General features: G+C 46.4%; 1 long non-coding RNA gene across 3 annotated transcripts in view; it reads right to left on the bottom strand.

Annotated features, from left to right (window-relative positions):
* Positions 1–23960, bottom strand: part of LOC144305939 (uncharacterized) — a 53613-nt gene that overhangs the window by 23865 nt on the left and 5788 nt on the right. The window contains exon 1 of one of the 3 annotated variants that reach the window (XR_013372970.1): positions 5951–6074. The exons of the other annotated variants lie outside the window; for them this stretch is intronic. This is a non-coding gene — a long non-coding RNA (uncharacterized LOC144305939). Of the gene's footprint in view, positions 1–5950; positions 6075–23960 lie in introns of those variants that run through there. 3 annotated transcript variants of the gene reach the window in all.

Below are 23960 nucleotides of genomic sequence, written 5' to 3'. Positions count from 1 at the left end.
ACTAATTGAAAACAAAAAAGGAAAAAGAGGTGGAAAGAATCTTCTCTACCATCCTCTTCTTCCCAGGAACAGGATCGAAATAAATGAAGAACCTCCCTGAAAGCAAAAGCACCATGGCAACATAAGGCTCTGAAGCAAAAAATAAACTATGATTTCTTCGGGCATTTATTTCCTGCGTCTTCCCCACCTTCTCCGACTCCTCTTCCTTGCACACTCCCGTGGCATGAGGTAGGCTCAGCCAGCATTCATCAGTAAGATTGCTGAAAGACTAACCTGTCTACGACCTGTGGCTGAATCTGGCTGTTTAGTTCTTCATTCTCCCTTCTTCCTGTGCATACAACTAGACTATATTCCCCTAACTGCTCCCTGGCACCTAGATGTGTCCCCCTAGGTTCTAGCCAATGGACTGGGGCCCCAGGTGTCACTTCTAGGCCGGGTGCACGAAAACTTCACATATTCCCTGTTCTTTCTTTTTTTTTTTTTTTTTGCTGGCTTGATACAGATGAGTATGCAAACTTGATGCCATGTGCTAAAGTTACAGAGCCATAAAAGAGAAGAAACTTTGGTCCCTGAATCGCCCAGGGATCCAAGAAAAGAATCAGTCAGTGATCAAAAAAACTGTTATTGGACTTATGAGAGCTAGAAAAAAAATTATATTGTCTTTGAGCTAAAATACATTTTTCAGTTCGTGTTTATTTCAGTAGCTGGTGTTACATGAACTAACTCAGAAGCCAAAACCTGACTTCTTTTGGCAAATATCTTGGTCTGGCATCTCCTCATCTCCTCAACACCCCAACTTGTTTGGGGTAAATTGTTTGGGGTAAATTACCTCTGGTAAAAATCAGACCAGTTGTTTTGACTCATGATTGGACCTGATTGATACCCCAATACTCCCTCGGAGATGCTTGAGTTCCTCAGTGGTACCAATAGCACAGAAAGAACAAAAGAGATGACTTTTGTCTTCCCCTCCCCCCCCCACCCAGTACCCTTACCCTCCCTACCTCTTGCTGCACCCAGGCAATAAGCAAACAGTAAAGCATGTCCCAACTTCCTGCTGGCATTCAATAGACCTCTTACCCAGGGCTATGAACCGGAGATAGAAGGACTCCATGTTTTGTTTTCTGTATCCTAATGTCCTTGCTTGGCCAGCCACATATTAGATGCCACTTCCACCCCATGAAAGCTTGGGTTCCCTACCATTGCCCCTGACACCCCTTCCAAGTGGTCACTCTATTCACTCCCTCTCTCTGATCCACCTTTTACACCGGAGCCAGGTGCACACATCCTGGAGAGAGGCTGCTAGAAGAATGGACGTTCCTTGAAGACCAGGCTTTATTCATCTATGTCTCCTCCATCCCGAGGCACACAGCTCTGAGGGCACAAATATGAACTTGCATCTGAATAACTAGCTCTTCAGAGAACTTATATTTGCATCCATTCTCTTTGCCTATGTGGACTGGATTGGAATGGAAGTGGATTAGGAGACACCTGCCAGCTGAAAGATTGCCTCTTTTGAGAAGGCTTCCCTTCTTGCCTCAGTAAGACCTGTTTCTTATTCCCCCCTTCTGCATTTCCATAGCTCTTTCTTGGTGCTTCTATATAGTCCTTGCAATGCAAAATTGCAATTGCTCTGTTTCTCTGTCTGCCTTCCCATTACACGATGAACTCCCCAAACACAGAATATCTATGCTTTTTTCATTTTTGTGTCTGCACACTTGGTAAATAGTAGGTATTCAAAAGACAAGGAAATAAATTAGTAAACAAACACTGGCCTAATGAAACAACCTTTCCACCAAAAGGAATTATAAGCTCTAAGTTTACTGTCCTAACAAAACAGTCCCTTCCACTGTTCTACAACTTTGGTCGTTAGAATGTTCTTCCTTCTGGATGGCCAAAGTCTTCCTTCCGAAAAACCTCTGTGGGTTCTAGTTGTACCTACAGGAAAAGATATCTCTGAAATATTCCTAACTCATAGCAGAAATTCTAGAAGATGCCAAGGTCCAGTGCCCTGGGCCATCTCCAATCTGTCACATCCAATAAGTATGATACACAGCCAGGGAATTCATTTCCTTGCCTCCAGCTAGGATTCTCAAATATATAGCTTATTCCTTTCTGGAGAACATCCACAGGAAAGCAACCCAGCACGTTTCTCTGTTTGTCCTGGTGCTCAGTTCTCACTTAAATCCTTTTAACTGTAATCTCTGTCATTTCCCTTTGCAAAGAAAGAGTACTTTGGGTCCCTACACTACACACAGAGTAATCAATTCCTCTCTTTTCTTCCTCCCCCACCACTCCCGTGGCAACCCAGCCTTCTCTTTTATGAGCTTATTCAGAGGTTCTGAGTGAACAAAGGCCTTCCTTAAGCACTCCCTACGGCCACATGTGGGTGAGCCTGCAGCCTCCCAGTGGCCAATGCATCCAGAAAGCAGAGGTTCCGTGCCCTGTGCCAGCACCACCCAGGACATATCCCAAGGCCCCTGTGCCCACAATGTCCCCACTTGGACAGCCATGTAAGAGGACCACCTCCAGCAGAGGATGGAAGGACGTGAGAACCAGCAGGTCCCTCCTGGCAGACCTATTATGGACTCTAACCCTTCCCTGCTGACCAGCCCTGAGGAGCACTGGCCCCCATGCCGTGAGCTTAATTACTTTGCAAGAGGACATTTGTAACTGGACTTCCTCTTTGTTGCAGAGAAAGCTGGAAGTGGGTAACAGAACAAAGGCAGGTCTTTGCAGAACACAAGAGAGGGAGAACTCATGCTGTGAATTTGGGCCTGGGCCCCATGCATGGAGGGGGCTGGGGACATGGGGCTTGGGAAGCATAAGGATGGGACTCGGCACCTGGGTGGCTCAATGATTGAGTGTCTGGCCTTTGGCTCAGGTCGTGATCCTGGGGTCCTGGGATCGAGTCCTGTATCAGGCTCTCTGCAGGAAGCCTACTTCTCCCTCTGCCTATGTCTCTGCCTTTCTCTGTGTCTCTCATGAATAAATAAATAAAATCTGAAAAAAGAAAAAAAAAAAGAAGAATGGGGCTCATAGAGAACTAAATCCCCACCTGAATGCTCAGGCAGCCCGGTCACTAGACCCAGCCATATCTGAACTAATTCATGGAACCCAAAAGGAAAAAAATGCCTTGAGGGTGTCTCTCTCCTGTCCCCCTGATCCTGAAAGCCCACTTTCTTAAAGCAGGGTCTCTTTCTGTTTCGGGGAAGGAGTGTAAAATTTGTATTGTGCCCCTGATCTAGGGCCTGAAGTCTCATTGTTAGAACAGTCTTTCTCATATCTAGTCTAAATCCCTCCAGCTACTGGATGGTATGAGTCTACTGAGGCTTAAAAAGGCTACTGGGCCATCTTTTAATGTACAGAATGGGATAGATGGTTCTTCACCCCTTGACCTCCTGACTCTGGGGAAAGACTCCTTTGGCATAATAATTTTCTGAGCAATTCTCTGCACCAGTATTAACAAAGGAAAGGTCTATGTGTGACCAGTGCTCCACTCTCAGAAACCTGACCTAGCACAGCCTGCTGCTACAGAAGACCGGAGGGTTCCTCTGGCTCGCAGTGGCCAAAATAAGTAGGGAGTGAGGCAGAGAGAAGACCCAGAAGTGGGGAAGAGGAAAGGTGAGGACAAGTGTGAGAAGGAACTCCTAGGTGCCCATCCACCACTGACAATCTATGGGCAGGACTCCACAGAATAGGTCCCACCTTTGCTGCCCACCTTGATTCCCTCGCCCTGAGTGTTTGTGTCTACTAAAATTAGGTGCTTCCTCTGATGGGCTCCTCTGCTCTCCTTTCTCTAAGGTATAACGTGCAGGCATGTGAGACTCCTTCCTATGTATGTCAAGGTCACTTCTAAATCATCCTTTGACCTTCTTTTCTCTAGAATGGCTCTCTCCTCTTTCACTTCCCTCAGAAATTTGAAAGAATGAGGAGAAAAGAAAACTCATGAATTGAATATATAACTCAAAGGAGGAAATGAGGGAAATGCTTTACATCCAGGCTTTTATTTCACCCTCCAAGCTACCTCCAAAAGTGGGTGTGATTTTATCATGAAAGGGGGGTAAACCTTTCTCAGATATTGAAACTGAGGCTGGAGAAATGAACTGAGTAGCCCTGAATCACTAAGCTGGTGAGTGGCATCCATCAGGTTGAGCCCTGGATCTGTCAGACTCCAAGGATGGGGCCTTCATGGTGCTTCCATCAGCTCTGAGTCTCTGCTACCAGCCCGACCCACTCGCATGTTCCCCGCATCTGTTAGCCCTACTATTGATCCTAGCTCCTGATTTAGATCTGAACATCATGTAGCCAAGTTGGGAGGCAGGAGATAACTCCTAGGTCTGGGTCAGAATCATGCATCAACCTATGGAAGTGGAGCTTCTAGGAGAAGAAAAGGTATCTGAATACAATTATTATCCATGGCACACAAGGCTCAAGGGCAGTAAAGGGCCCTGACTTGCTAATAGTTGAGCTTCTCTGAAAATCACAGTGAGCAGAGCTCAGGGCCCCACTTCTGTAATTACCAAAGTGGTATCGGGAAGATACATTTCTCAAATGTGGTAAATTCTCAAATCTCTGCTTTCCTCCTTATTTTTGTTAAAGATCTAATTTATTTAAGAGAGGGAGAGTGAGTGTGCATGAGTGAGGTTAGGGGAGAGGTGCAGGGGGCAAGGGAGAGAGGCAAGCAGATTCTGCACTGAGCATGGAGCCCGATGCAGGGCTCAATCTCAGGACCCTGAGATCATGACCTGGGCTGAAACCAAGAATCAGACTCTGAACCGATGGAGCCACCCCGGCAACTCTCTGTTTTCCTCTTTAAATAAAGTATGATTGTGAATCCCAGAGAGATCTCTGAATGCAAGAAATACAAAAGAGGCCACCACCACGCTATAGAATCACAGAATATCAAAGCTGGACAAAATCTCAGAGTTCATCTAACCAGACCCCCTTATTAGAGCTCTGGGAAACCAGCTGTACCAAGTCTTTCCCAAGTTGGCCAATGACAAAAGGTTAACTCAACCCTGAGACCCCCAAACTGCCATCCAGCACTCTTTCCACTCCACCAGGTATCCCAGATTAAGTGATTTATTTAGGTGTCCATCCAGCTGGAGGGTGTCATGGGGGCAGTAAGAGATGCCTGTTACAGGAAACCTTGACAAAGGACAAACAGTCACCCCATCTAGGAAAGAAGCCTATGCCTGCCTCCTCCTAATGCTGCCAGGATTTCTCCCACACCAGCACCTCCTCTTCCACGGGACCCAGGCAGAAATGATTTCTGTCCCCTTCCAGATCACTGACATCATAAATGCACAGCCTAAGCTCTCATTCTGCCCAATTGCCTCTGTGTCATCTCAGCCAAAAGAGACAAAGAAGATTCTGTGCTCTGGGGAGACAGGGCTCAAAATGGCAGAGGGGTGAATTCAAGGATAAAATCAGGCTCTTGTAATAGGATGGTAAGGTCAAGGTCTCTATCCAGGGCTCTAGGAAAATGCAGAACCATGGAGGGGAAGCCACTGAACTGCAGGAAGTCCATTTCTCTGTCTCCAGCCCAAGCTGTATGACCCTAATTCATAAGAGTTCCTTGATTCCTTGATTCTTGACAGACTCTGGCTTCAGTTCTTTTTTTTTTTTTTTTTGGTTTTGGTTTGTTTGTTTTGTTTTTTTTTATCTCAAGAAGAAAAGGAACCAGAAGTTCCTTCCTTAACTGGGAAGAGACGATCTGAATCTACCTAGGGAAGGCCTAGACCACTTCACCAGACTGCTGTTGGCCTAGGAGATGTTCCTGAAGCCTGACAGCCAAGAGTCGCCTCCCAGTCCAGGGAGAGAGCCTGTCCTCCTTGTTCTGAGGGTGTCAGAACCTCCAAGTTTGTCTGCCGCCCACTGGCTTCCATGTCAAGTTATAAAACTGCTGGCCGGCCCACGGTTCCCCTAAAATGTTCAAAGATTATCTTACCACAGAGGGGGCTATCTGACCCAGAGATCTTGCTGCATGGCTCAGGAAAATATCCTAACAGCCACAAAAAGGTAAATCAAGACGCCAAACTCGCGCCAGCCGGGGCCAGTAGCAACATGGCCCTTTGCCTGGCAATTCTAGGACAGTCCTCAAACATAAACACCTCTCCTCTGCCTCTTGTCTCCTCCCCCTTCTCTCTTTGTTTTCTTTCCTAAGAATTAAGAGATTTCATTTTCATTGTTCCATAGAGGTCTTTCTGAGCCAATGCCAAGCACTGTGTGTTCCTTACGGTTTGGTTTGGAAATAACTTGAAACTCTCTGTCCCTTACCCGCCAACCATCCCACATTGTATCCCCAATCCCTCAGAGCTAGCTCTCCTATCAGAATGTCATGAAGCTGCTCCAGAAGCAGCAAGCCTTTCTCCAAGCTTCCCTGACCATGTGGAAGCCAGAGAAGGCCAGTGGAAACATCACCAGCCTATCTGAGACAGGGGCGCAGGCTTCTAAGGAGGATGCACCCTGGGAGGGAGAGACAGCTCTACTAACAGTCTCTCTGGAAGTCCTGATGTCTCCAAGCACCGGTGAGACAGGGGTGGGGTCCCAGCCTAAGGGTGACTATGGACCTTAGGCAGTCCCTCTGCTCTCTTGGGTCAGTGGCTTCTAGTAAGCTTTTAGAAGAAGCAAAGGTTGACATTGAGAGATGGGACGGAGGGAGGAAAAGGAGCAGGGTCTTGCTCACTAGCTATGCTGGTCATTCTCCATTTTCACACTCTCACACCGCCCCACCCCAGAGCCACTCTCTGCTCCGTTCTGGGCCCTGGATCCCCTGGAAATAACTGCATCCATTGCCCTCCAGCACCCAGCTAGATTCAGCCAATGGGGCACTCCGGGGGCAATTGGAGAGTGGAAGAGCAGAGATCCTTCTGGAGCTACATTTCTGGCATGTTCCTGCACTATACCAATCACTCTCCTGCACCACCAACCCCCAAATAAAGCCCAGCCTCCACAAACACATCCCTCTCCAAGCCTAGAAACACTGTTTCCTTCCATTCCTGCCTTAGGATGGCTTCCTGCTGTTGGGGGGGTGGGGAGTTGGTCTCCAGGTGCCTCAGTTTCCCTTGTGTGCCCCTTTGACATACTCCCACACTTTGTAAGCAGCCCCTTCCCTGAAGTTTTAGTTGAACCACCCGAGATGAATGCTATTTCTTGCCAGGACCCTCAACTCATGCATCCAGGATGCAAGTGCAGAGGGTAAAAAGGAAAAGAGGGGAGCTGTCAACCCTGAAGAAGTCACTTGTAGTCCACAGGCCACCTGGGAACTTGTTATTGATGCAAATTTGTGGGTCTTGCCACAGACCTAGTGACTCAGGAACTCTAGAAGCGGTCCTGCAATTCCATTGTTAGAAAATTTCATCTCTGCAACCTTGTTTTACCCCTCGGCCCTGGAAGTCACCTCCGGGAAACTCTGACATGCAGGAAAGATGGAGGGACACAGCTCTTTCAGGAGCCAGTGACAGGCATCTCCCTCTTCTCTCTCTCTCTCTCTCTCTCTCTCTCTGCCTTCCCTATCTCCTAGCCCATCAGGAAGGGAGGCAACTAAAGAGACAGAGGGTCCAGATTTTCCACAATCACATAAATTAGGTTTCTGTCCCACTTGGTCATCCAAAGATGACCCTCTGGGTGGCATTTACCCACCTGGTGGTGGCTTTAGGCTAAAGAGGTCACTGTGAGTGGATAGCCCTTGACTCTACTGTGCAAAGGGGACGGATGCTTTTAGATGCAGTCAGTAGCTGGTGCTCGACATGCCTGCTACTCTCTCAGATTCTTTGCACGTAAACGTAGTCCAGACTCTTTGTTCTCAAATGCATGAGTCCCCAGCACGTTGGCCACAGATACTGTCTAAATGCTTTCTTCCAGCTGTGCCCAGCTGTGTCACATGGACTGAAATGCTGTGCTTTTTCGGAGTTAGGAAAATTTTTCTCCAACTCTCTCTGTTCACGCGTGGCTCATTCTGACCCTCCTTATACCAGCTGCTCCGGAACTAGTTCACATTTGCAATGGAAACACTTGGACTCCAGGGGAAAGACAGACTTCACTTGAAATCTGACTGCCCCTTGTGCCAGCTGTGTGCCACAACCAGCTACGTCATTTGGCGTTCATCTCCTCCATCTGTAAAACAGGAGTAAAAATCTCTGTCTCTCGGGGTGGAGTAAGGACGCTTGGAGATGAGACACATGCAATGCTTTAGCACAAAAGGTAGCACGTACCAGATGAGGATACAAACTTTTCCTTTCCAACTCTTTCTTCCGGGAGGCTATGTGCTTGTGTTTTCCATGATGAGGTAGGAGGGTATAGTAAACAGGACGGAACCTGGGATCAGACTGCCTGTGTTTGCCCCAGCGCCGCCACTTACTCTCTGTGCATCTTTGGGCAATATATTTAACCTTTATGTACTTCACTTTTCTCATGTACAAAATGGGAATGTTAATAATACCTACATCACTGGGTGATTTAACTCATGGTGTCCATAGAACCTAGCCTATCTGTTCACTCTGGATGCCAGCTGCTCTTATTCATTATTAATAACATTATTATTGGGCAGCCCAGGTGGCTCAGCGGTTTAGCGCCTCCTTCAGCCCAGGGTGTGATCCTGGAGACCCGGGATCGAGTCCCGCGTTGGGCTCCCTGCAAGGAGCCTGCTTCTCCCTCTGCTTATGTCTCTGCCTGTCTCTCTCTCTCTCTCTCTGTCTCTCATTAATAAATAAATAAATAACCTCAAAAAATAATACTAACATTATTATTATACATTCTAAGTGAAAAACTGAGATGCAAGAGCTCTTAGGGAGGGAGCCACAAATAAAGACAATGGGAAAGAATATTTGAAATTAGGACCACATTCACGTGCCTCTTTGTATCTTGCTCATCTCCAATATTTGATGGGAAAAAAAAAGTTTAATATGCATCTCAAGTAAGAAAGAGTTTAGGAAGATAGAAGCAAGATCATCAGAGAAGACTTCACGGTCTAGAAGTAGGAAGAAAATGGCCCAACTGGGCTGGTGGGAAGAGAAATAGCGAAGCTGAGCCAGAGCCAAGGACTGGGTCTTTGAAAGGTCCTTGCCACAAAGTACTTCTCATGGGCGAGTTTTTCCATTGCCTGGAGAAGAACCAGTCTGTTTTCCATCCCCGCGTCTCCGCAGAATCCTCCACCACTACCCACTTTGTTCACGCCCTTTTCTACCCTGTAAAGCTGTTCCTTCTTTCTTCTCCTTCCAAATCCTGCAGGACTCCGCTCCGTTCCCACTTCCTCTGGGCCACTCCCTAGTGGATCTGTCCCTCTCCTACCTCCTCCGCCCAAGACCCCCATGTGGGCTGTGGTCAGCTCCATGCCACTTAGCACAAATTTGTCTGCATTCCTAGCCAGTTTGCTGTGGTTTCACACATGCAAGTCTTTTTCCCCAAACCAATCATAGGCTTCTCTCCCTGAGGGCAAGGACCACTTCTTTCATTGCTCTTGGGCCCAAGACTCTGAAAGCAATTAGACCCAAAGGAAACATGAAGGGTATGTAGAAGAGCTCTGAACAGCAAGGGACCCTTTGCACTAAGTCTTTCTACCCAGACTTTGGTGTCCCTAACCTATGCAGGCTCCCTTTTTCTCAGAGCCCTGGGACAAACAAAAATAGAAAAGAAAAAATGGCATAGTGTTCTTTTTCCACTTTGGCAACTCACTGTCCTCCTATTGGCCTGGATCTTAATCCCACCCCACGAAGCTCATGATTTTCCACTGACCAGGATAACTCCTGGGTTCTTCCGTTCTCCTTCCTTCACCAACAGAACAGCCATGGACAGAGGTGTCAACTAAAAGGGCTTTCCTCCTCGGGACCTCTCCAATCTGTCCCCTAACCACAAACAAGATGGCAGAGTCGGGTCGAAGTATGGATCCAAGTTAGAAATTAATGAGAATTAGTAGATGATTCTAAACTTAAAATTAAAAAACTAAGTGTAGAAGCACAGCATGGTGAGAGTTGACTGCAGCTTCAGTATAAAAAAAAATAACAAATGCTATTAAGAAAATGAAAGCAACCTGGACACATCAATAAATACCTAATGTCCAAAACGTTAGTGGTGATATTTCTCCTCTACTAAATGCATTAGTCAGACCAGAACTAGAACATCTGGGAATTTTTTGTTTGTTTTTTGTTTTTTGTTTTTGTAGGGAGGGCATAGACCATAGCCAGGGGAAGACAAGGTCAAAAAAAGCATCTATAAACCAAATCACAAAAAGAATGCTGGAAGGAACTGAAAGCATTTAGCCTAGAGGGGGAAAAAAAAGGTCTTTGGGGGATGTGATCCCTATTTTCAAATATTTGAAAAGTGTTCATGTCAGAAGAGACTATATATTCTATTACTCCAGAATAAAGGGAAGCAAATTTCAGTATGAGAAGAAAGTTCCATTAGTGCTCCTAAAAGTATAATGACCTACTTTGTGAAGTAGGCCCCTGGAATATTAAGGAAACATGGCTTCTTGTAGAAGCCTGTTACTTTCTATAGGAGTTCAAGTGCTTTCTTGCTGCCCTAGGACTGTTGGGGATAACCCCACGGGGCACATAGGGACAGGAAAGCAAACTTGCTCCAACAGAACACTTATCCAGCTCGCCATCCGTTGGCCCAGTGAGGGTGCAGTGTTGTAGGTAAACCACACAGCATTAGGCTTGCTGATGGACTGACTCACCAGAAGACATGCACACCTCTGCCCCTAGGAAACAAAGAACAGTAGTCAAGGCAAATGCTTAATGGTATTCCAAAATTATTTTAGTCCCTGGAGGAAGCCCAGGCATCCAGCAAGGTGGTGTAGAGATATTCGAAGGCCTGAGGCGTCCACTTTGGTCTATTGCATCAAATTAAGAGTAGCTCCTGTTCCCTCTTCATTAGGCAGACAGTAAGGCCAGAGCTTAAGAAGGTCAGGCAAAGGCTGCATGAAGCCCAGCTCTCTTACCACCATGTGACCTGATGCGCATGACTTCACCTATCCATGCCTCCCTGACTCACCCACAAAATAAGGATGTTTTTTTTTTTTTTTTTTAATTTTTATTTATTTATGATAGTCACAGAGAGAGAGAGAGAGGCAGAGACACAGGCAGAGGGAGAAGCAGGCTCCATGCACCGGGAACCCGACGTGGGATTCGATCCCGGGTCTCCAGGATCGCGCCCTGGGCCAAAGGCAGGCGCCAAACCGCTGCGCCACCCAGGGATCCCAAGGATGTTGATCCTCAAGGTACTTGTGATGGTTAACTTTGTGTCAACTGATCTGGGCCATAGGGTGCCCAGATTTTGGGTCCAATATTGTTCTGGGTGTTTGTGTGAAGGTGTTTTTGGAGGAGAGTAACATTTAAATCAGTAGGTTGGGGACACCTGGCTGGCTCAGTGCTTGAGCGTTTTTTGCCTTTGGCTCAGGTCATGACCCCAGGGTCCTGGGATCGAGTCCTGCATCAGGCTCCTCACAGGGAGCCTTCTTCTCCCTCTGCCTGTGTCTCTGCCTCTCTCTGTGTCTCTCATGAATAAATACATAAAATAGTTTTAAAAAATTAAAAATAAAAATAAATAAATAGATAAATCAGTAGACTGAGTAAAACAAATTGCTCTGCATAATGTGGGTGGGTCTCATCCAATCAGCTGAAGGTCTAAATAGAATGAAAGGCTGACCACCCTCAACCTAGCAAGAAAGAATCTCTTGCCTGAAGGTCTTTGAACTGTGACATCAATTCTTCCTGATTCTATAGCATCCTGCTGATCTTGGGACTTGAACTGGGACATTGGCTGTGCAGATTTGGGACTTGTCAGACTCTAATCTCATGAGCCAATTCCTTTTAATGAATCTCAATATATGATAGATAATAGATTATATAGATGATATATAGATAGATGATAGACAGATGATAGATAGATAGACAATAGATAGACTGAGTGAGTGAGTGAGAGCCTTTGTCCAAACTCGAGACATGTCATCCCTTCAACCCATTACCTCCTCCTTTTTTAGAGTGTCTGCCTTTCTAGGCCTGAAATCCTTAGCTAAGTCTACCATCCCCGTTTAAATCACACCTACCATTCCAGAAGGGTTCACATCTCCCTCACTCCCACCTGACATTGTCTGACCACCCACCCCAGCCACTGTGATCATCCCTGTTGCCACTTATAAGACCTTCACACATCCTTCGCATAGTCTATCTCCTTCAGTGTGTTCCCACTGCCTATTCTGATCCCTTCTCCATGATCCTCAAGGACAGAGACCCCTGTGTCTTGCATCTCAGCACCTCAGGTGGTCCCAAATCTGTTCAATTGCTTCAACCAAATGACTAGCACCCTCACAGCTCCTCAGCCACCAGCAACCCCTCAGTTTTTTTCTAACCTGGATGTGTATCAGAATCACCTGGGCCTCACTGAAACCTCCAGATTCGAAATGGGGCCTTGGAATCTGAATATTTTTTAAAGGGTCTCAGATAATTGTGATGAGTGGCTGGGTTTGTGGGGGGCCATTGCTTTTAGTGATATAGAAACATTTTCCTGGGGCCTTGGGCTCTTCCCCAGAAGACTTCGTTCATCCAAGAACATGTTGTTAAGCCCATCCCCCATTGCCCTGTGGCACCACGTGCCAATCTCCTGTCCCTCGCCTTTCCTTAGGCTGCCAGGTCCTCCAAACGTACTTCTTTTGTCACTCCCACCTTCTCCTTCCCTTCCATGTCACCACCTTGTGCACCCCAGCTCCAGCCCCCTACCGATGGACCCTCACTCTGGCACTGTCTCTGGCCTGGCCTTCCTAACAGCATGCTTCCCCAACAATGACCTATGGGGAGTTACAGAAAATTCCTTAGTCTATATGCTGACTATTTCAGAGTGGTTCATCCTTGTGTTTGTTCCAAGATAAACACTCAAGAATATGACTGATTAGGTATAATATACCTAAAAATCTATTTGTGGTCTCTCTTATCTCGCAATAGTTTCTCAAATGAGGAAGGGGGAATCCTCATTTAAAGAAATTTAGTGCCTTTGAGAGCATGAGAGGGGTTTCAAAAAGATGTAATCTTACTAAATGAGATCTCCCATTCGAAGAGCTGGTGGCCTTTATCCCTGCCTGTTTATGACATTTAATGTGCCTGACATCTAGAATAGCAGGGCTGGAAGGAACCTTCGGTGCCATCTTATCCAAGGGCTCGGAGATTCACAAAAAGTTCTTAGACTACAAATCAAGTGCTTAAAACTTTCCTTAAAATTTTGTTGTCAGAGCCCACACCTTTGTCTTGTCCACCAGGAGATGGAAACAACTCTCCTCTCAGGCGGTGTTAACCCTGCACACATCCTTGTGTTTCAGGGATTCCATCAGAGGTCAACTGATTTCCCGTGGCGGGTTTCTCAACGGTGGCACTACCAACATTACGGACCCGATAATTTCGTGTTGTAGGGGGCTTTCATGGCTGCTGCAGGCTGTTGGGCAGCATCTCTGAACTCCGTTCACTAGAGGCCACCAGCACTCCTTCCCAGCCCCTTGGGGAGAGGACAAAGTGGTTCCCAGAGAGAATGTTCTAGACAGTCCTATCCTCTAGGAATCCACCATCCAGATGGGACATGGGCATCTCCACCAACACTCACCAAACCCTGTGATAAGCTCTGACAGGCCAGGGGGAGGTCCAACCCAGCCGAGAAGAGTCAAAAAAGGCTTCACAGTGGGGGGACCTTGGGGGCAAGTCTTAAAAAAATAAGAAGGCCTTTCCAGAGGAGGGGTATTTTGGACAAAAGGAAGAGCTTGCACCCAAGGCGTGGAATTGCCTGTTGTTTCCCTCGAAGAGAACCATTCAGAGGAGCTGGACCTTAGAGTCGCCGGCGAGAAATGACAAAGGTAGCAAAACTGAACCAGATCTTTCAGAAGCTCCAGGTTAAGATCCCTGAACTGTACTGTCCTTTCTGAGAGCCCAGCCAACGCTGGAATTCTCTGACCGTAACTGCCGTGGCCTTAACCCAAGAGCTCCACGTCCAGGTGTGCTCAAGTGAGGAGGCGACCTGCCAATAAAAGGGTGGACGTACTGCGACAGAACCAAACGTTCTGCCAAAAAAGAGAAGCTGCCTGTCAGGAGCCATTGCTTCTGGCCTTTCCGGGGGTCCCAGGGGCCCTCACTCCCCAGTCGGCCTGCCTCCCTCCCAGCCTCTGTGCCCCTTCCCCTTGTCACCCACCCGCTCCCGGGTCCCCCTGCATGTGCAGCAAAATAGCTGCAAATCTGTAGAGGTACGTTTTCTCCACGTGTCAACTTCCCTTCCCTCCATCTCTCCCCTGTGGCTCACTCGGGCCTTGCCCGATGCAGGCGCTGTCGGTGTGGACGGCGGATGGAGAAAATGACCTCTGGAAGACCCCTCCAGCTGACATATCTGATTCTATATCACTGAGGAAACTGAAGAGAGGAAAATGTTTATTACAATCAGCGAGACCTAACAAGGGGTGGAGACAGGGGGAGCGCCTGAATTCCAGGCTCTCCCCATGGACAGAGGGTGGAAAAACCCAGGCCTCCCGGCCTGGACATCATCAGATCCCGGCCTCCCCAGAGCCAGGAATCAGTGGAAATGTATATATATTTTAATACACCCTTATTACCAATAAAAACAGTGTTACATCAATACAGGGGTTGGCTGAAACGCGTCCCAGCTCCACTAAACGGGGAGCGCATCGCAGCTCCTATAATAATATCATGCAAGGCAGTCCCTCTGCCAAAGGCAGACGGAGGGGAATTCACACTGCCAGAGCAAATCTGTTCTTCATCAGCCTTTCAATATTTGAGGAAGCCCGGGACATTTTTCTGCGATTGAAGCAAATTGCCAGCTGCCAATACTATGATTTAATTCCCTCTTCTATCCCCCCCCTCTCATTTGAAACAGTTGCCACAAGCACTTGGTGGGTCGTGAAGCTCCAGGCATAGCCCACCTTGTCCCTACATGGGAGGGAGGGACGTGCCAGTGGGGAGGGCAGGGAGAGGGGAAGGGTGGTGTCAAAGGGAGATGGGAGAGGAGTGGGAGGGGGGGAGCAAGAGGGCAACAGAATGAGGAGAAGGAGAAAGTACAGGAGAAGCAGAAAAGTGAGTTAGGGAAGGACAGAGGAGAACGAGAAGAATGTGGGGGAGGGAAGATGAGTAGAGGAGAAATCACAGCTGAGGGACCCCTGGGTGGCTCAGGGGTTGGGCATCTGCCTTCGGCTCAGGGCATGATCCTGGGGTCCTGGGATTGAGTCCTGCATTGGGTTCCCTGCATGGAGCCTGCTTCTCCCTCCGCCTGTGTCTCTGCTTCTCTCTGTGTGTCTCTTATGAATAAATAAATAAAATCTTTTTTTAAAAAGAAAGAAAGAAAGAAAGAAAAAAAGAAATCACAGCCGAAGAACAGAACAGAGAATGTCAAAGTCAGACGGGAAAAGCCTCGAGACTGTGCAGTTCAGTTTCCTCTGAGGGACAAAGTGTTTGCCCAAGGCCATGGAGACCCGGGGGAGACCAGGCGCTCCGGACTGCAGTCCGGTGCTGTCCCCTCTGCAGCAAGCAGAGAGCAAAGTGAAGAAAGGGGAATTAAGCCTGTTACGTGTGCGTGTGTCCGCCTGCAGCACTGGGCTTCTTCAAACACCTGCATTGTCTGATATAATCTAATATTCCAAAATCCAACATGATCTCATGTTCATGGTGTCCTGACAGTTAGGTCCTGGGAGCTTCTCATGAAATGCACCTGATAGACCTTGAGGACACTCTGTGCTCCCTCATCCAGTTGTAAATGATAGACTCTAAGCCCCCTGAGGCTTCCGGCTTCCCAGGGTGGTGGTACAGTGGCAAGGCCCACCCCTCGAGTGCCTGGAAATCCCGCGCTCCAAGCTGGCGGTTCCAGCTTTGGAAGCCCCAGACAGCCTCTCAGAAACGAGGGTCTTTCTGGCTTCGGCCTTCGTTACTAGTGTTTAATCTTGTCATTTAGTTAATAGTATCATGCCAATGTTGATTTATTTCGATAATGGCTCTGTGGTTGTATAAGACATTAATATTAGGGGAAGCTGAGTCAGAGATCTATAAGACCTTTCTGTACTATTTTTGTAATTCCAGTAACATTCTTTAAAAAAAAAAACAAAATCCTTCATCATAACTTCAAAGACCAGGTTTGAATTTAGAAGTGGCGGTAAGTCTCTGGGTCCCAGCCTCTGGACTCTGGCTGATGGCTCGGCTCTCTTCTCTTCCCTCCTCCAGCGCCTTCCCATACAAGGAGACACATGTGGATGCTGTAGGTTGCTTGCCCAAACCCAGGCTGTGGCCCCCTGATCCTGCAAATAGCCTCTCCTTTGCCATCCCCGTGGCACACTGACCGTGGAGTCCACCCCTGGGAAGATAGACCCAGGGAAGGCTCAGGGCCTTTTGAGCAGGAAATTTTCAGACTTTCAGGTACCAGAAACATGGTCTAGAAGCAGGTGTGAGCCACAGGCTCCAGGGAGGCCCATCTTTGGCATTGCCTCCTGAGAAGGGGCATGGTTAAGGATGGAAGCCTTATCAACTTTGTCTCCATGAAGACAGTGTCTGCACTCACTGTAAGGAGGGAGGTCCTATACATTCAGATCCTAATCAGATGCCCCACACACCCCCAGCCCCTTTTAGGAAGCATCCCCAGAATCACTTCACATCACCTCCCTGAACTCCTACTGATTCCCTGATTATAATTCTTTGTGTTCAACCTGTGTCTCATCCACTAGATTGAGAATTTCTCAAAGGCAAGGGTTGTGTCTCATGTACCCCTGCACTCCCAGCCCCAGGTCCGGCACATAGATAGGTGTTATTAATGGAGAGTTACATCACCATATCCTCCAGAGAGCCTGGAGAGCATAGCAAAGAGGTCAGGAGATTATGTTGCCTGGAATCTCACAATCTGGAGTTCAAATCTGACTCACACATTTAATTGCTTATATGACCATGAAAAAGTTACTTAATCTCTCTGAGGCTTAGCTTTCCTGCCTGAGCTGTTGTCAGAATTAAATGAGGCAATGCTGTTGAAGCACTTGGCAGAGCTGCAGGTATTCAGCAAGCACTCCATAAATGTGATGGACGGGAAGATCCGGCTGCCAGGATCATGGGCTGGTCCGTGGATGAGCTGGTTTGCTCACACCTCAATAGCTGTCTCACAATTATCTTCAAGTACAGGGAGAGGCTAAGGAGAAGACTGACGTGCCCCACGCACTCCTGAAAGAAATCACCCCGGGTGCCTCCCAGCCCCAGCAGCCGGGTCAGCACCGTGCCGCGGCCCTCCCAGCCCACTGCTGACTGATGGAGCCCTAGACGCTTTCCAGAGAGCTGACACTCTATCGTCTCCGGCTCTGGCCATCATATTTCAGGGTGGCTGGTGACAATGCTGAGACACATTGGGAGCTGACAAACAAGAAAAGGCTGTTTTCAAGAGATCAACACATCAACACCTGTTAGTCAAAACTAACTAACTCCAGCAGCCCGGGAATGCCAAGAAAGAAAAAGACATGAAAGATGGATCCCTGGATGGTAGTAACAGAGACTGAGGTCTTGGAGCCGATGGCCTTGTGTGGTCACTAGCCTGGTGTGTGGGGAGAGGGTAGCAGTCCCTGAGGAGGTGTAGGAACGAGGTCAGGAGGAGAGTGGAGCAACTCCAAGCTAGACCAAATCAATTCCAATTGCAATTAAAATGACAAGAAGCAGAAGGAGTAAGAAAGTCAAGGGTAAAATCAAATCAAACCCCACATTTAAAAAAAAAAGGTTTGTAAGAGAATAAAATGTAAGCAAATTAAATTCACATAGAGGAATTTTGCTGGATAAAGTTCAGGTCTGAAATACAAACAGTTACAGATGTAACTAAGTGTAGGCATTCAGGGTCTGATTCTGGGGCAGTAAAGCAGTGATGTTCTAGAAAAGAACATCCATCTTACTCATCATCCCTCCCACCCCACCAGTGAAACCCTGCTTTGCAGCATTTGCTGGTTTCCATGGTGTGAACATTTGAGGGGGGGGGGGGGGTGTGCAAAGGGAGAGAGAGAGAATCCCAAGTAGGCTCCATGCTCAGCACAGAGCCCAACGCAGGGCTCGATCTCACTACCCTGAGATCACATCCTGAGCCAAAACCAAGAGCCAGACGCTTAACCAATCGAGCCACCCAGGCACCCCTGAACACACTTATTTAAAATGAGTTGTTTATCTTGTTGTAACTGAATTGTAAGAGCTCTTTGGTTACTCTGGATACTAGTCTTTTGGCAAATATTTTCTCCCAAAGTATAATTTGCCTTCTCACTTTCTTAGTAGTGTCTCATGACAAACAGAAATTTGCTTGTTTGTTTTTTAGTTTTGATGAAGTCCAATTTATCAATTTTTTGTAGTTATTAACATTGTGGTCTGCCTAAAAAAAATCTTAGCTTACCCCACAGTTACAAAGTTATCCTCTCATGTTGCCCATTAGAAGCTTATTGTTTTAGCTTCCACATTTAAATATATACCCATCTCAGATTAACTTATATTTTTGGTATGAAGTAGGGGCCAAGAGTCTCCTTTTTTATCCTATGTATTTATATCCAGTTGCTCCAGTACTTTGAAAAGACCATTGGTGCCTTTGTTGAAAAACAAGTGACCGTGTAGACGTGAGTCTAGAATCTACACCTTTCCAAAGCTGGTCTGCCCATCCAGGCACCTGAAATTTCATCATTACAGATAATTATCTTTGTCATTTGCATGATCTGAGTCTTTAAAATCCCAAAGATCTGTCTGTGAAACACCTAATTAAGCTCTGTTCTCAATTTATACCTTAGAGTCCTGGCTTTCATTAAGTCCCAGGTAGTAGATAGAAATGCCCTAGGCCAGAAGTCAGAAAACCTCGCTTATCTTGGTTCCAGGTCAGCAAACATCCACCGAGGGCCTGCTTTCTCTTTGCCAGACAGGGTGCTTAGATGTGTTGGGGTTGGGGGGGAATGGGAAAGACTGAGAAACACATTCCCTGTCCTGAAGGCCTTCACAGCTGGGCTGCAGCTCAAATGGCCTGAGACCACCTCCACTGACTCTATGCCCTACAAAGAGCCCTGGAACTCAGAATGGAGAACTGGGAGGATTTTTTGCCTTGCTGGTAGCTTCAGGAATTCTAAGACATCCTAGTCAGTTCTGAACCAGGTCTTATGGACCTTAAATTTCTCCACTGTTGAAGAAAAATTTAAAATAGCCTCATCCCTGAGATAATTCAGAGAAGGTTCTTAGCTCTGAACTTGACATCTAATGATTGCTTAATAAATTAGCTTAATAAATTACCTATTGTGATGATGACGATGATGATGATAATGATGATGATGTTAATTCCTCTCAGGGCTGTGATAAAAATGAAATTGTAGGAACACAAAATCTCTGGGTTGGAAGGAAACTTCCCACTGGAAATCAGTGGTTAATTATCAGATTTGCCTGGAGATCTTATTTAAAAATACCATTTCCCAGGCACCAGCCCAGGATTCCATTCTTTTTCCTTAGATAAGGCTTGGGAACCTATATTTGGAACAAAAATCTCCAGATATTCTATGATCAACCAAGTTTAGAGGCCACTGTCCTCTGGGACAACCAAGAAGAGTGGTAGGCATGGAAGGATGCCTACATTGAGCTAGAAATACTGTTATTATACAAATGTAATTGGTTAATGAGATAAAATGGCTATAGCTGTCAAATACTTTCCAGAAGAACAGCTAGCACCAGGCAAACCCAGGGAAGGAAAGGGCATGAGATAGGAGGGGGCTGGAAAGGAAGGTGGTTGGGTGCCAGAGACACATTTCAACTATTTCACAATTTTACCTGGGGCTAGGCCCTGCTTAAGAACCAAAACCAATTTGCATCAAGTTGGTGATGGATGAAACCAACAGGTCTGTTAGCCAATTCAAACTCTAATACTAAATAAATAAATAAATCAGGCCAAAAACTAATCGAGTGCAAGATAAGACAAGCTGATATTGCAAACTCCTTGAAACATGGTTTTAAGGAACAGTAGCAAATTTCAAATTCTGACTGAGGAATGGTGACCCAGCAGGACTGCTGAGAGTCAGGGCATCTCCAGAGTTGTGCAAATCCTACAGATGACAGGCCAAAGAAAATTGATTTCGAGATGGAACAAAGCAGGGAGGGATTGGGACTGATTTTGTCTGCAATAGAATTTTCCATGGGTCACTCAGATTTCTTTTTCTTTTACAAATTTCAGGGTAGGTGAGCAGATGGCTAGAGCACAGGAAGAGAGGAACAAAGGATCTGGCTGAGCAGAAATAGGGTGAAAGTCCTATAGGTCATGATTGAGACCAGGAAGCAGAATGATCCCACCCTAAAATCTCCAAAAAGGACACTCACAAGTAGACAGCCTCACAGTTAAGGAGGAGAAGCTCTGGGCTGGGATGCACAAGGTCTTGCTTCAGCCGGTAACATCCAGAATGACCTTGGGTAAACCAATTCCATTCCCTTGACTCAGTTTACACATTGTCACTGGTTGTTCATCACCAGACCCTACAGTCATGACCCCTAAGGTCCCTTGAATATTGGATGGCTATTTCTGGTTCACTAGGCATTACTGAAAACTTAGGCAGCCCACTGGGATCACCAAAAATTGCTTATCCACAAAGCTTCTTTCACTTTTCCTCATATCCACTTGTGCTTCTCAGGATGGGTGGCTCAGCGGCATGGAGCTGGGGAAGAGATGGTTCTGTGGGTCTCCTGCCCAGCAGCAAACCTCACCAAACCTGAGTAGGACATGGTCTCAGAAGAGCTGCTGGGGTCTCTGCTAACACTTGTCCCACCTGCCTCACCCCCAGTTTCCATCTTCACCTCCTCATCTGGGCTAGGGAAATGGGGACATGTCCACCAAGGGCATTTGTGCTATGGAGAAAGAGAAAGTTGAGAAAAGACACAGCGACCACTGCCTTGCATGTCCAGAAAGCCTGTAGCATACAGCATATTTCCTTTTACTGTCATAAGCAGACTCTGGAATGGCAAGTCCACAGTTACAGGAAACCAGAATATTTGGCAGATAAGCTCCAATTCCAATATTTCAGTATTCACTTTTAAGAGTTAAATATGGCACTAATATTCTCTCTCTTTCTCTTATACACACACACACACACACATACACAAACACACACACACATACACTGTTGACACCAAGCCCTACCACAGCAACAAATCCCAAGAAGAACCCCTAACAGGAGTTGGAGAAGAAGTTGATTTTGTTCCTTTGAGTGTTTTCCCTGCCTTATTTGAATTGTTTCATGGTGGGGTGACATCAATCTTAAAGAGTCTTATTACCAACAAGGCTGCCCACGTGACTTCTTAACCCATATCACCCTTATGAAAAATGGCAAGACTGACTTGTTCAGTTGAATCCCTGGAAATGGTGAGGCCTCCAGAACTTCCCTCCTCATAGTACACATGCCACCATCTTGAGGGCTGCAGTGGAAGTTCAAATGAATCCTAATCATTGTGACTGTAATCATGATGATGTGGATGATCTGTTGAAACCAGCATTTCAAAAGAACAACCCTTTAGACACTCTGTCGTTCTTGGAAACATTCCCATCTTTCCTTGGGTCAAGCTCACTGCCATGGTGGTTGGTATAAAGAGCAGGGCAGTTCTACACTTTGAGACTCACGGCCCTCTGTCGGCAGGTCACCCATCTGACTCACCTAAGGAAACCTGAAATATTGTCTATCCTTATTTCCAGTGCCTGGCATGATTGTTCGTACACATCAATGCAACAGAATTCCAGAAGACACTAAGACATAGTCAAATTTAACCTGCATGAACAGACTCAAAGACAACTAAGTCAAGAGTAGATCTCTAACAGAGTCATCTAGTACTTTTGTCCCTTTGTTAAGAACAGTTAGAGTATTTTTCCTTTGTTTCTAATTTGAATCTTCTGGCTATTTTCTTTTTTTTAAGATTTTATTTATTTTTTAAAGATTTATTTATTATGAGAGACACAGAGAGAGAGGCAGAGACATTAGACAGAGGGAAAAGCAAGCTCCTCGCAGGGAGCCCGATGTGGGACTCAATCCCGGGACCAGGATCACGCCCTGAGCTAAAGACAGACACTCAACCACTGAGCCACCAAGGCGTCCCTCTTCTGGTTGTTTTATGAGCTCACTTTCTCCTTTTGAAGGAAGAAGAAAGAGGGTTCCCTAGTAAACAGAGAATAGCTCGCTCAAATTCTTTATTTTATTTTTTTAAAGGAGCAGGTGATAAGGGGCAGAGGGAGAGGGGGAGAGACAAAATCTCAAGATGGGCTCCACACTCAGCATAGAGACCGATGCCAGGCTTGGTCTCCGCAACCCTGAGATCACAACCAGAGCTGAAACCAAAAGTTGGATGCTTAACCAATGAGTCACCCAGGTGCCTCCCAAATTCTTAATATTAAAACTATTCATAACCTGGAAAGACATACAGAATTCCTCAAACTGTATTGCCTATTACTTATAAAATGTCTGTAGGCTCAGTCTTCTAAACGTACATATTTCCCCATATTTTGAGAGATACGTCTCCCAAATCCCTTTTTATAGTCATAGTCACATTTGATGTATTCCCGAGGTCTCAAAATCTCAAATCTACTATTGTTGGTAATGAATCCAGAGGCTGCTCTACCAACAGAGGGTCTATATAAGTCCGTTCCACAAGATACGCATTCTTATCCAGGAAGGATCGGACTCACTGTACACCACGTGTGAGCACCATGTATTTGAAATATTTGCCATTTTTCCAGATAAGAATTCAAGCAGTTAACTTCATTCCACAGCCAATATTCTTCACGCAGTAACAACCAAATGGCCATATGGGAATCTAAATTGCTGGAGCTTGGTGTTTCACCCTGTGGGTGAAGACTGTGCATGCACACAGGAAATTTTTCCATCCTAGACCTCCTGGAAATGCCAAAATCTGTTCTGTCCTCATCTTAAGTGAACTGAATTATAAGCTGGAACTGTATCAGTTCCTTGAAGAAGGAGGTGAGCTAGGTACATTCCATCCCCAGATCAAATTAAACAGTTTACTCCAAAGTGATCTTCTTTCATGCACACCAAGGCTCATCTGAGTTGCCCTGCAGTAAGCACAGACTCTGCTCCGTGGGAAAAAGCCCCCTTTGGCAACACATAGCCCCTCCTCTGAATCGTGTTCGTTTCCCTTGCAGATTTTGTTTATTCTTATAATTGAGGGATTGTTAAATGGATATTCTCTTTTATTTCTCCTGTTTCCTCCCCTCAGCACACCTGGCTCTACATCTCCGTAAGCCATGAAGGAGAGAATGATTCTCAAGGGTCAGGAAAACTAGATAGCCTAAAGCAAGTTCTTTGGACTTGGGAGGGTATGCCAAGCCCCAGGAGAATTGGAGAGAAATTTCACAGTCAGAGTCACAAGTGGTTAGAACTGCATGGTCATTGGGCTTCACCTGCCTGCCCCCTGGGTTTCTGTCACAGGAGTGCAGGAGCCCTCTCCCACCCTCTTTAGAAACCAGTCCTTCTCAGAGTCTGGTCACTTATAGGTGCTGTAAAGAGTGGAATAGGAACATGGGAACTCCCTCAGCCATGTTTGATTGGCTCCATCATCTTGGTCCTTTGGGTGGTTTTAAAATCAGTTTTCAAATATCTTTCCAACTTACCCATTTCCAAAGTTGTAAATGTCAGGGATCCCTGGGTGACGCAGCGGTTTGGTGCCTGCCTTTGGCCCAGGACACGATCCTGGAGACCCGGGATCGAGTCCCACGTCAGGCTCCCGGTGCAGGAAGCCTGTTTCTCCCTCTGCTTATGTCTCTGCCTCTCTCTCTCTGTGTGTGTGACTATCATAAATTAATTAATTAATTAATTTAAAAAAAAACAAAGTTGTAAATGTCAACAACAGAGACTCAATTACATTAAACAAATCATGTATATGTAATTTGATTGCTTAGTATCTGAGATCTTCCTTGCTGGAGTATGAACAGCCTGAAGAATGAGAGCATGGCTTTTA

The sequence above is a fragment of the Canis aureus genome, chromosome 36, assembly GCF_053574225.1.
Source record: "Canis aureus isolate CA01 chromosome 36, VMU_Caureus_v.1.0, whole genome shotgun sequence".
In the NCBI taxonomy this organism is placed as follows: Eukaryota; Metazoa; Chordata; class Mammalia; order Carnivora; family Canidae; genus Canis; species Canis aureus.
Note: the sequence above shows the minus strand (reverse complement) of the source record. Positions and strands in the feature narration are given on the sequence as shown.